We start from the raw sequence: 11,153 nt of genomic DNA, 5'->3' as shown, positions 1-11,153 counted from the left end.
TTATTTTCACTTTTTTTCTACATCTTCCATCATTTCTGCTTTCTCCAAGTTCCTTTTTCCTATTTGTTTGGATCTCTTTCTTCCAAGTTGGAGGCCATCTTTAAACGTTTGGTGATCCTGGGCTGCCTGTTCCTGTCTAAGTGTGACTCACTAAAAAGATGAATGGGAACTCTGAGGGAGTAGGTGAGGCTTGTCTACAGAAGGACTTACAACAAGGTCGTTGGGCAGCAAACTGGCTTTTACATTGGGGCAGAACTCCAAGATGTCAGAATTTAGAGGTCTTTTCTCTGGAGCCATTCGGTTATCCAGAGAGAACGTGTCAAACCTCCTGCTGGCAGTGAGGGTGGGGAGGTGTGCAGTGGGTGGGTGGAGAGAGCTGGGGTGCGCCTGCTGTAGAAGGAGGAAGGGAGTCTATCCTCCCCCTATACAGGCCACTTATCCCACCCTGTTTTTAGTCCCATGCCTCATGCCCACCTTCTGTAGATTTGGATCTCCCCGTCCTCAGCACCTAGAGTTCTAGAAGACTACCCCCTTTCTGCTTGTTAGTTTCCTGGTCTGCAGGGAGCCAGGTAGTGATCTCCAGCTCTGCCAAGTCAGCTCCTGCTCCTCTCCCTCTTCCAGATATTTGCGGGACTCTCTCATCCATGTTCGTCTCTTCCCTCATTTTATCCCCTTATGAGTTGATATATTCTTGATTCCTTGATTGCCATTTCAGTGGAGTTTTGGAAGGGAGAAGTGAGCAATCTGCCATGCTTACTTAGAAGTGGGGCTGCATTTTAAAAACAAAATCGGCTGCATTGCTCAAAGATGAGGGAGGGTTTAGGAAAACCAATTTGTGTACAAGACATACTTTCTCATGCATATATGTATGCATGCCTTACATGATGAAACTCCTGCGATAGGGGCCAGCCCGTGAAATTCCCAGATGGTGAACATAGGGCCCACCTCATTGAGTTGCTATGAGGATTAAATGAGCTAACCCGAGTAAAATGCTTAGCATACGGCCTGGCATTTGAATTCTCAAGGGATAGCAGTGATGATTATTCTGATAGTTTTGGGATGAACTTGACTAAGGGCTCTGGGGATTTAGGGGAACTTCTGTCCATCCTCTTCTGTGCCCTGAAGGAGGAAGAACCTTCTGCAGGCTTCTCCTGGGAACCCCACCGGCCTGTGGATCTCAGAGCTCTCTGGAGTTTACGAAGGCAGTGGGGAAATCCCTCTGGTCTTGGCCACTCTGACACTGCATAATTGGCATAACTGGGGCATCCCAGCTCAGACAGGAATATTCTTGTTTCTTGGCATGAACCTGTCTTTTTGCAAACACAGTCTCTTTGTGTCTGGCCCATCAGCCCTCTTCCAAAGGTTTCTTCCACTCAGTCCTGCCCATACACATCTTTTTCAACAGTAAAGTCACTCTTTAATTTGTAACAAAGATATATGGGTTCTAGTTCTGTTTTTGCCACTAATTGCCTAGAAATAGCTCAAACTTGGGATCTAGATTTGATCTGCCCGATTTGAATCCCAACTCTGCATGAGCCGTGTCCCACGGGCAAGCCCTCAGTCCTCTATGGGCCTGGTTTCCTCATCTGTCAAATGAAGATAATAATAGTTCCTAACTCATAGAGCTACCATGGGGCTGAAAGAAATAATCCATGTAACGCTCCCAGCCTGGTACTCGGAGTTCAGATAAAGCTAGCTATAAAGATTACTACCTTTCCCAATTTAAACTCTCCCACAAACTTTGTAGCTCCAGGCACAACTTGAGGTGAGGACTCAGAGGAAATGTGATTTCCTTGATTTTGTATGTAGCTTCTACTAGATCACATAGCAGCCAAGCAACACGGCAGCTAATGAAAGCAATTCTGTATAATTCCAAGTCCAGGAGCTTACGTTTTCAAAAGTATGTCATTCAGACTTAAAAAAATCCCAATCTTCTTGAGTAGTTTTCATGTCATATAGAAAAGCCCTTTATGGCAAAAATGGTATTTGATTTTTGTTTTTGTTCAAAGCAGTTCTTACCACAAATTTAAAAACTGATCACAAAACTTCCTTGGCTCTTCCAAGCCTAGTTTTATAAACGAGTTATTATACTGCCCTCTTGTGGAACACATTGATTTCCTTGAGTTAAAATCCTTGCTTAGATTTGAAATAGGACTCCCATTTATAACTTATCTTTCATAGTATTAGGTTCATTGGAAAGTATGCTTTATCCACATATTTCACAAAACTCTTTTAAAAATGAATTATTCTTTCATTTTCAGTTGTTTGAACTTGGAGGCTTGATGTTCACCGATTCTATCTTCCTACAGCGATTCTACCCAGCGGGTATGTCAATCCTGCTCCTCGAGCTTCCTCTGGGTTCAAAGGCGACTCATAAATTAGTCCACAGCAATTGAGGCACAGTGGGGAGAGCAGGCCACAGGCCACAGGCCAATTGTTCTGCGGGGGTTGTGGTTAGAACTCAAGGAAACTGTCTGAAAGCCTCCTTTGTACCAGTCCCCGTCTAGCCTCACCCCAGCTGGAGGCGCTGATGATCCTAACGAGGATCAGAACATGCCACCCCCAAAATACGCTACCTGGGAAGAAAGACATTTCGAGCTGTAGGCAATGAAGAAACAACAGATGTAGTAAAAGTTCTCCGCCCGCCCTTATCTGCCTAAATGCAGGACCTAAATTTTGCTTTGAGGAAGATGCCCCTCTGTACCCGGAAGAAGGACAGTGGCTCTTATCACCGGTGATGGGAGTTGCATCGAGAAGAATCTGCATAAACCAACCTTACAGAGAGAATTTTTATCTTCCATTATTTTCTCCGATATATTCCTAAGCAATTTCTCACAATTTATTACCCCAGAAGCCCAAACATTCTTTCCTTTATCCAGTCACTTATCCATAATTTATCGCCCTTTGTGAAAACAGTATATACTTTCTCACATCTAACCACTTATTTGAGTTTTCACTTCTTTTTGTGAAGCTCCTGTGCACATAAAAATATTAACATCAGTTAAAATTGTATTGTTTTTCTCTTGTTAATCTGTTTTATCAGCTTAATTTGAATGTCCCCAGGACTGAATCATAAGACAGTATGGGGTAAAGGTTTCCTCCTCTCTAATGCCAGGTGTGGAGTTTTTCGGCAGAGGAGCAGGACGTGGGTCAGCAGCCTTCAGGCCCTTCTCTAGGAGAGGTTCTTGCAGTTGGTTCAACTCTTGAAAAGTTACTCCCAACTTCAGCAACCACAGTTGCTGTGCCTGACAAATGGCAAAAGACAAGACACCAACCACACAAAGATCCCAGGGTTCCAGGCAGGGTTTTCCCTGCCTCATCTTGACTTTCAGGTGGCTTTTTGTGCTTATGCAATGTTGCAATGTTAATCCTCGAGGTGAAATCCAAGCTGGTTTATCCATTGAGCTGCCAGGGCCAGTGGTGATGGTGAGCAACGAGGCACTAAATTTCTTTTCCTGCAATACAAAGGATCTGCTCAATGCACTCGCAGTTTCACAGTACAAACAGCTATTCTGTATTAGATCAGCAAAGGAAACCAGTCCCAATGCAAAGACAATTTTAGATCTATGTCCTGTTTCCTGTGGAAACGTGAAACCAAAGGGGAGCCCACTGGTAGGACAGAGCAAGCACCCGTGAAGGTGCAGCGTCTTTTAAACTTAAGTTCTGATTCAGCAGGTTTGCAGCAGGTCCTGCGAATCTATCTGTTAACAAGCATCCCCTGCGGGCGGGGTTCTGATGCAGAGTGTAGGAGGTCTGCCTGTATTCTGAGAAACACTGGATGGTGTCTGCCAAGATTCAATAGTAGACATTATTACAATTATCGGGAGACACAGGCTGTGCCAAATAGTAAAACAAAAATAAATATATTTACATTTCCCAGGGTTTGGCCCAATCAGACTGCTTGGCTTACATAAATCCCAGCACATAGGCATTTGCAAACAATAAGCATATGTTTAGCATCCTAAACTCTACTTTTAAAGAAAACATTAAGGAATAGTCATGATTTATGCAATTAGTAAGTCCACAATTAACACTGAAGACTATTAACAATAATTAACACATAATTTTTACTATGCAATACTAATTTTAAAATACCTTTCACAACTCAAGGGATCTGGCAGTTGTTCAAATTTTTCTAAAGGCCTGAACATTTTCTAGAAGGCTAACACCAGTATCCATGACTATCCTCCTTTCTTGGAAACTAGACCTTCAGATCTCATTCATGTGTTTGATAATTTCATCATAAAGAACAAAGACAACTGCGATGTGTAGACATACTCTGCCATAGCACAGAATTGTTCTTTGTAAAAGTTTGTTCAATACAAACTTTATATGAAAAAAAATGCCCTTCAAGAAAAAAAGTTCTCAAAATATACTTTTTTTGGAAGCTTCTGGTATTTGTATGGGAAATACAATCCAGTTTAACCACGTATTTTTATTTTTTATTTTTTGCTTATGAATTTTAAAAAAGATTACTGAGTGCCTATTTTGTTAAAGACACTCTTCTCAGTATTGGCCTAGCACCATCTTTAAAGCAATTTTCAGTGAATATAATATATATTGATTATATATTATACACTTCCTTATTGACTAATACAAGATAGAATAATTTCAAAAGAAATGATTTTCCTGGGCATCATTTTAGCAGAAGTTCTGCTTCCTTTTCTTTCATGCATAGAAAATGTGTTTTCTCCTAATGCAGAGGGGCGGGGATGCTTTTTCTGCTCCAATGAGTGGCCAGGAGAAAATTGCTTTCTCTTTGTATATGAACTCAAGGGCCAACATTATTCTAGCAACAGTAGGACAGGTGGCAAAAGTGTTCTTGTGTCCTAGTTGTTGCTATTAGAAAGTTCAGGCAACTAGAAAGTTGCCTGAGGTCATGCCCTGCAAGTTATATGCCTTACATAATGAGGCACTGGAGAGAGAGCCAAAAATTCCCAATTAAAAATACGCAAGCTAGGTGAGGTGGCTCACGCATGTAATCCCAGCACTTTGGGAGGCCAAGGCAGGAGGATCGCTTGAACCCAGGAGTTCAAGACCAGGCTGGGCAACATAGTGGAACACTGTCACTATAAAAAATTAAAAAATTAGCGAGATGTGGTGGCATGTGCCTGTGGTTCCAGCTACTCAAGAGGCAGAGGTGGGAAGATCACTTGAGCTCAGGAGTTGGAGGCTGCGGTGAGCCACAATTGCTGCCACTGCATTCAGCCTGGGCAACAACAGAGCAAGATCCTGGCAAAAAAAAAAGAAAAGAAAAGAAAAAGAAACTAAGCTAAACGACCCCCAAATGAACAGACAAACAAGCAAAAAACAAGGGAAACAAATCCTACAAGTAGTATAAGCCTGAACTGGACTTGAACTTGGGTCTGACACCAGAGGCTGACCCCGTGCTACCCACCCTGAAGCACCTAGCACTGTGCGATGTAGGGAATGGAGCTTAAAAAGGGACTTGTTAAATGATGGATAAATAATGCAAACACTTTCTGATATACAGGCACTCAACTACCATTATGAAGGAAAACTACAACATTTCTATTCATTATTGTGCCTGAACGACTTCTGGGGCCTCACTACAAGAAGAAACAATGGTTAGGAACTGGAATTAATCCAAACACAGATTATGTAATGGCTTTAACCAAAGCAGAGATTTGATTTCGGCTTTCTCTAAAGCAAATGACCAAATGTAGCTACTCTTTTAACTGGCTAGTCCTTACTGGTTCATAGCCCATCATTGTAACTGAAATATTCTAGCCCTTTGTCTTATTTGTTGTGCTATCTTGCTCCTACTTATCAATACTGGTCTAGAACTAATTTTAATAATAGTAATATAAATAAAATTCAATTACTATTTTTGCAAAAGTAGTAAATACATGTATATGGTTCAAAGTGTAAAAGACACAAAAGGGTATTCAGTGAAAAGTCTCCTTCTACCATTGTCCCTGGCTACCTAGTTTGCTCCAGAGTCAGCCAAGGTCACCAGTTTCTTGTGTATCCTTCCAGAGATATTTATGTATTCACAAGCAAATATGTATATGTGTTTTCTTCCTCCCCTCTTATTTTTAGAAATATTTTTGAGGACAAAATAGGTAATATCAACTTTTCTGCTTCAGCTACTCAGGAGGCCGAGGCAGGAGGATCACACTGATTCTTTATTGTTTTTCACTGAAAATTATCCTTTGGAGTCATTTCATTTGGTTACAAAAGGGTTCTTCCTCATTCTTTTATAGCTTCATAGTTTCTAATGGTAAGGATATACCATAATTTGTTTAGCAAGACACCTACTGATGGGCATGTAAGTTGCTTCTAGTCTTCTACTATTATCAGTGATGCTGAAATAAATAACATTGTGCATGCAGGTGTCATTCTAAAGCTGTCTCATCATTTCTTTCTTGCTTACTTTTGATTATATTTGGTCTTTGGAATACTTGCTAAAACCCTGAATATGTTCAACGTTTGGTTTGGTTGCCTAGAAAGCAGCCAAGAGCAAGCCTTCTAAGCCTGATCGAGTAGATACATATTCCCTGAGTGTCTCCAAAGCAAAAACCTTAAACCCTTAAAAGAAAAGAGTTTCATAAAAGTTACTCCAGTAATTTTGGAGATGAGGGACTGCTCACCGTCCTCAAATTCAAACTGCCAAAGCACAGTCAAGATCCTGCTGTGATCAAGAACCCAGACTTCCAGACGTAGGAGACAGCCTGGTAACAAGACTTCTGGCTCAGGACTGGGTGAGCAGAAGCTTACAGGAGAGTCTGTGGACGCAGATGGGGCGCTCAAAGGATCACGTACATAGCTGGTTTTTCTTTAAGGAGAGCCATACAGCATATGATGAAGGGCAGGAAATAGCCACTTTGCTCAAACTCCAGAAGGCAAATAGGAACCAGACTTCAGAAAGGTCTAGTCCCGCCTCCAATGTTACACATTGAAAAGATCATTATGCACTATCTTGAAAAGGACTAACCTGTCTCTTAGGAGCATATGAGTCAATGTGGTGCTCAGACAATGGGAATAGTGGTTAACATTACAGACTCTGGGGTCAGGTAATTAAAATCCCTGTTCTCCCATTTAGTAGCTGTAAGTAACTTCTTTGTGTCTCCTCTCTTCTAAAAAATTGGGTCATTAATCATAGCTTCCCTAAAGGGCTGTGTGTAGATTAAATGGGATAAGATCGCCAAAGTATTTAGCACAGTGCCTGGCACATAATATGTGCTTGATAAATGGTGGCGATGGTGATCCTTCGAGAAACAGGAAGCATTTCACAACTTAATTCTATACCACAAGCATGCTACTTGAAAATTTCGTGAAGACTCGTAGAAATAAATACCTGTTGCACATATTCTTGACTATCATGTTTCTAGCCTCAGGATTTTGATTTATTTTGTACTGTGGTGTCAATTACAGAGAAAAGCCACATTCTAGAAACGAGAGATGGGGACCCTGAATGGGGCCTCATTTGTGAACTGTGCTGGGACATCCTGGTGTGTGCTATACAGTCCTGTAATTGATCAGTGTCCTTTGAATCTTTCCCATTTTTTTCTTCCTTGTTGATTTGCTGTGACCATCTGAAAGAAAGATGGTGGAGAACATCTCTTCGTCCTTACTGACAGTGAAAATCTGTTATTTTAAAGGGGAAGCTCATGCTTTATATCCTCTTATTCTCCTAAGGGCCTCTTAAAAGCACACCACAGTTATTTGGTAGGTTAAAATTCCAATGAAAAGCTTTTAAGTTATCGTGTTCATTAACTGCTAATCTGGGGATAGCATCATACAACAGGGGACTAAGTCCCTGCTACAGACCCAGGACACTGGGGTCTTGAATGCCCAGCCTCACACAATGGCCTGAGATATTGATACTTATTATAAGGAATAGCGAGAATAAAAGGCTGGTTCTTATCAATGAACTCACTGTTATCAATGAACTCACTGTTATCAATGAACTCACTGTTCCACAGTGAAACTGAAGATGGAAAACAATTCACATCTTACCAATACCCTCATATGAGGGAAGTTTTTCCCCCTTATCCAGGTGCAGTTCAGTGAGGAAGTTGACACGGATTCCAATACCACTGGCAGTGCTACCAAAACAGAGGTCAAGGGTCATAGTGGCCACTGTATGAAAGTTAAACAAGAAGTGAGTAAGATCTGATGTTTGGGAAGTGAATAAGATCTGATGTTTGGCTAGCACTTTTGCATCCATAAAATGCTCAGGAGAGCATGACAGATTTATCATGGATGGGAAACCTGAGGCTCATCCGTGGTGAGATCCGGGCTGGAAGCCAGTCTTCACGCCCCTGGCTAAGTGTGTCGTCTCCTAGACGTACTGCCTCTGTTCATTTCCCTCCGAATTCTTCTGGTTTCAAAATGACCAGTTAGCTCTGTCTCAGTGCTCTCACACCTCCTGCTCTTTTAGCAGCTGCCCTATTTGTGTCATTCGTTTACTTAAATCATTTATTATAGAGTTTCTGCATTTTTATATTCTTTTAAAAGAGATAATGTATTGTACAACTCTCAAAAGGCAGAAGATTATTCAGTAAAGTCTCCTTTCCCCTCCACATCCCGGCCATCCAGATCTCTTTCCAGCAACCAGTGTTACCAGTTTCTTATGTATCTGTCTGGAGAAATTCTATGGGTATACAAACAATTACATTCTACCATTTTCTATCATCACAATGGTAAAATATTACATGTATGATTCCTCGGAACCTTGCTTTTTTCATTTAATATATCTTGTTGGTCATACCATATCAAAGAGATGTAAAAAAGATTTCTAATTGTATATTTTACAGTAAAAAATACTCTATGACTGTTTCATAATGTATTTAACCAGTCTCCTCTTGGTGGACATTTGGGATATTTAAATTTTTTCCTACTAAGAACAACTTTGCAATGAATAACTTTTTCCACACAGTTACATCATTTTGCACATGTGCAGATGTATCTGTAGGATAAATCCCTAGATGTGGAATTGAACAGCTGTGTCAACAACGGTGCGTCTGTAATCTCCACAGAAGGCAGAGACTATGTTTTATCTTCATCTATCCTTAGTGTCTAGCACAGGTCTTGATACTTCATAGATGTTCAATAGGTATGTGGACAAATTAATGAATGAGTGAATTCAGAGAACGAGTTCAGAGAGTGGTCAACAAATCTTTGTGGAACAAATCAATGAATGAGTTCAGAGAATGAATGAGTTCAGAGAATGAATGAGTTCAGCTGGGATGATCATGAAGGGCATGGTGACTTTTAGCACCATCTCTTGTATTTCATATACTATTCTGAAAATGACATCGAAATTTAATGTTCTTCATACTTATAACTTTCTTCTGCAGGTTTTTATTTTTTATTTATTTTTAGGTTTTTAGAGACAGGGTCTTACCATGTTGCCCAATCTGGTCTTGAACTTCTGAGCTCAAGCAATCCTCCCGCCTTGGCCTCCGAAACTGCCAAGATGACAGGTGTGAGCCACCATGCCCGGCCCTTGTGCAGCTTTTAACTTTTCTCAGAATTTGTATTTGTGTATTTTTTAACTTATAAAAATTAAAAAATATTTTAATACACAGGGGTCTGTGTCACCCAGGTTGGAGTGCAATGGTGTGATCAGAGCTCACTGCAGTCTCGAACTCCTGAGCTCAAGCCATCCCTCCCAGGCATCCCAAGTGACGGCACTTCAGGCACGCAGCATGGAGCCTGACATCGTTTATCTACTTTTTATTGATCAGAAGAGACATAATTTCAACTCCCCATGTGGTTATACTTCTGGGTTATGAATCATAGTGTGTGAAACTCCTCTTAAAGATGTTTTTCAAAACTTCTTTGGACTTTTAGTTATAATTTGGACTGATTGCTTTTTAGTTCTACAGCTATTACACTGAGCTTTGTTTTCAGCACACAGCTGGGTCGATTCCACTATGTCTTATATCCAAATATCCAATGTCTTCTTCTTTCTGGATTTTTCACTTTGCTCTCTTTTTTTTTTCCCCCATAAAGAACGTACGCTCACCGTTTTGAGTACTGGCATGTCCAAAGAAGTCCTCATTTTGCTCTCATACATGAAATGTTTTGACTGGTTGTAGAATCCCAGATTTGAAATAATTTTCTATAGAATTTTGAAGGCATTAGTCTAGCATCATTTCTAGCAACCATCATTTCTAGCAACCTGTGTTAGAGATGAAACGCTTGATACCTATTCTTTCTTTTTCTCCTTATTCTTTGAATTAAGAAATTCCACCAGAATAGGTATAAATATAAAGTTGGCCCTTCATATCTGTGGATTCTACATACTTGGATGCAATCACATGCAAATCAAAAATATTCAGGAAAAAAATTCCACAAAGTTCCAAAAAGCAAAACTTGAATTTGTTGCGCTCTGAGTGCTGTGTTGAATCCATGCGAATGAAGTGATGAGTAGGCATTGTTAGGCATTGTATTAAGTATTGTATTAGACATTGTATTAGGCATTGTATTAGGTATTATATTAGGTATTAGATGTTGTATAATGTATTAGATATTGTATTAAGTGTTGTATTAGACATTGTATTAGGCATTGTATTAGGTATTAGATGTTGTATAATGTATTAGATATTGCATTGAGTATTGTATTAGACATTGTATTAGATATTGTATTAGGTACTGTATTAGGTATTAGGCATTCTATTAGGTATTTTATTAGGTATTGTATTAGGTATTAGGCATTGTATTAGGTATTGTATTATGTATTGCATTAGGCAGTGTACTAAGTATTGTATTAGACATTGTATTTGGTATTGCAGCAATCTAGAGATGACGTAAAGTATGCCTATCTAGGATAGGTTATATACAAATACTACAGCACTTTATATAAGAGACTTGAGAATCTGCAGATTGTGGTATCTGAGAGGGATCCTGGAGCTAATCACTATATGGATTATATGTATAATCCACAGGGAGGACTATAAGTAAGGAGTGGGCGTGTGTGTGTTAACTTCAGGTGGGTCGTTAATCTTTTTTTTTTTTTTTTCTGGCTCTGCCGCCCAGGCTGGAGGTGCAATGGCGCGATCTCAGCTCACTGCAAGCTCCGCCTTCCGGGTTCACGCTATTCTCCTGCCTCAGCCTCCCGAGTAGCTGGGACTACAGGTGCCCACCACCATGCCTGGCTAATTTTTTGTATTTTTAAAATT

The sequence above is a fragment of the Theropithecus gelada genome, chromosome 16 (assembly GCF_003255815.1).
Source record: "Theropithecus gelada isolate Dixy chromosome 16, Tgel_1.0, whole genome shotgun sequence".
Lineage (NCBI taxonomy): Eukaryota > Metazoa > Chordata > Mammalia > Primates > Cercopithecidae > Theropithecus > Theropithecus gelada.
The sequence above is the reverse complement of the archived record's forward strand: the minus strand, read 5'-3'. Positions refer to the sequence as shown.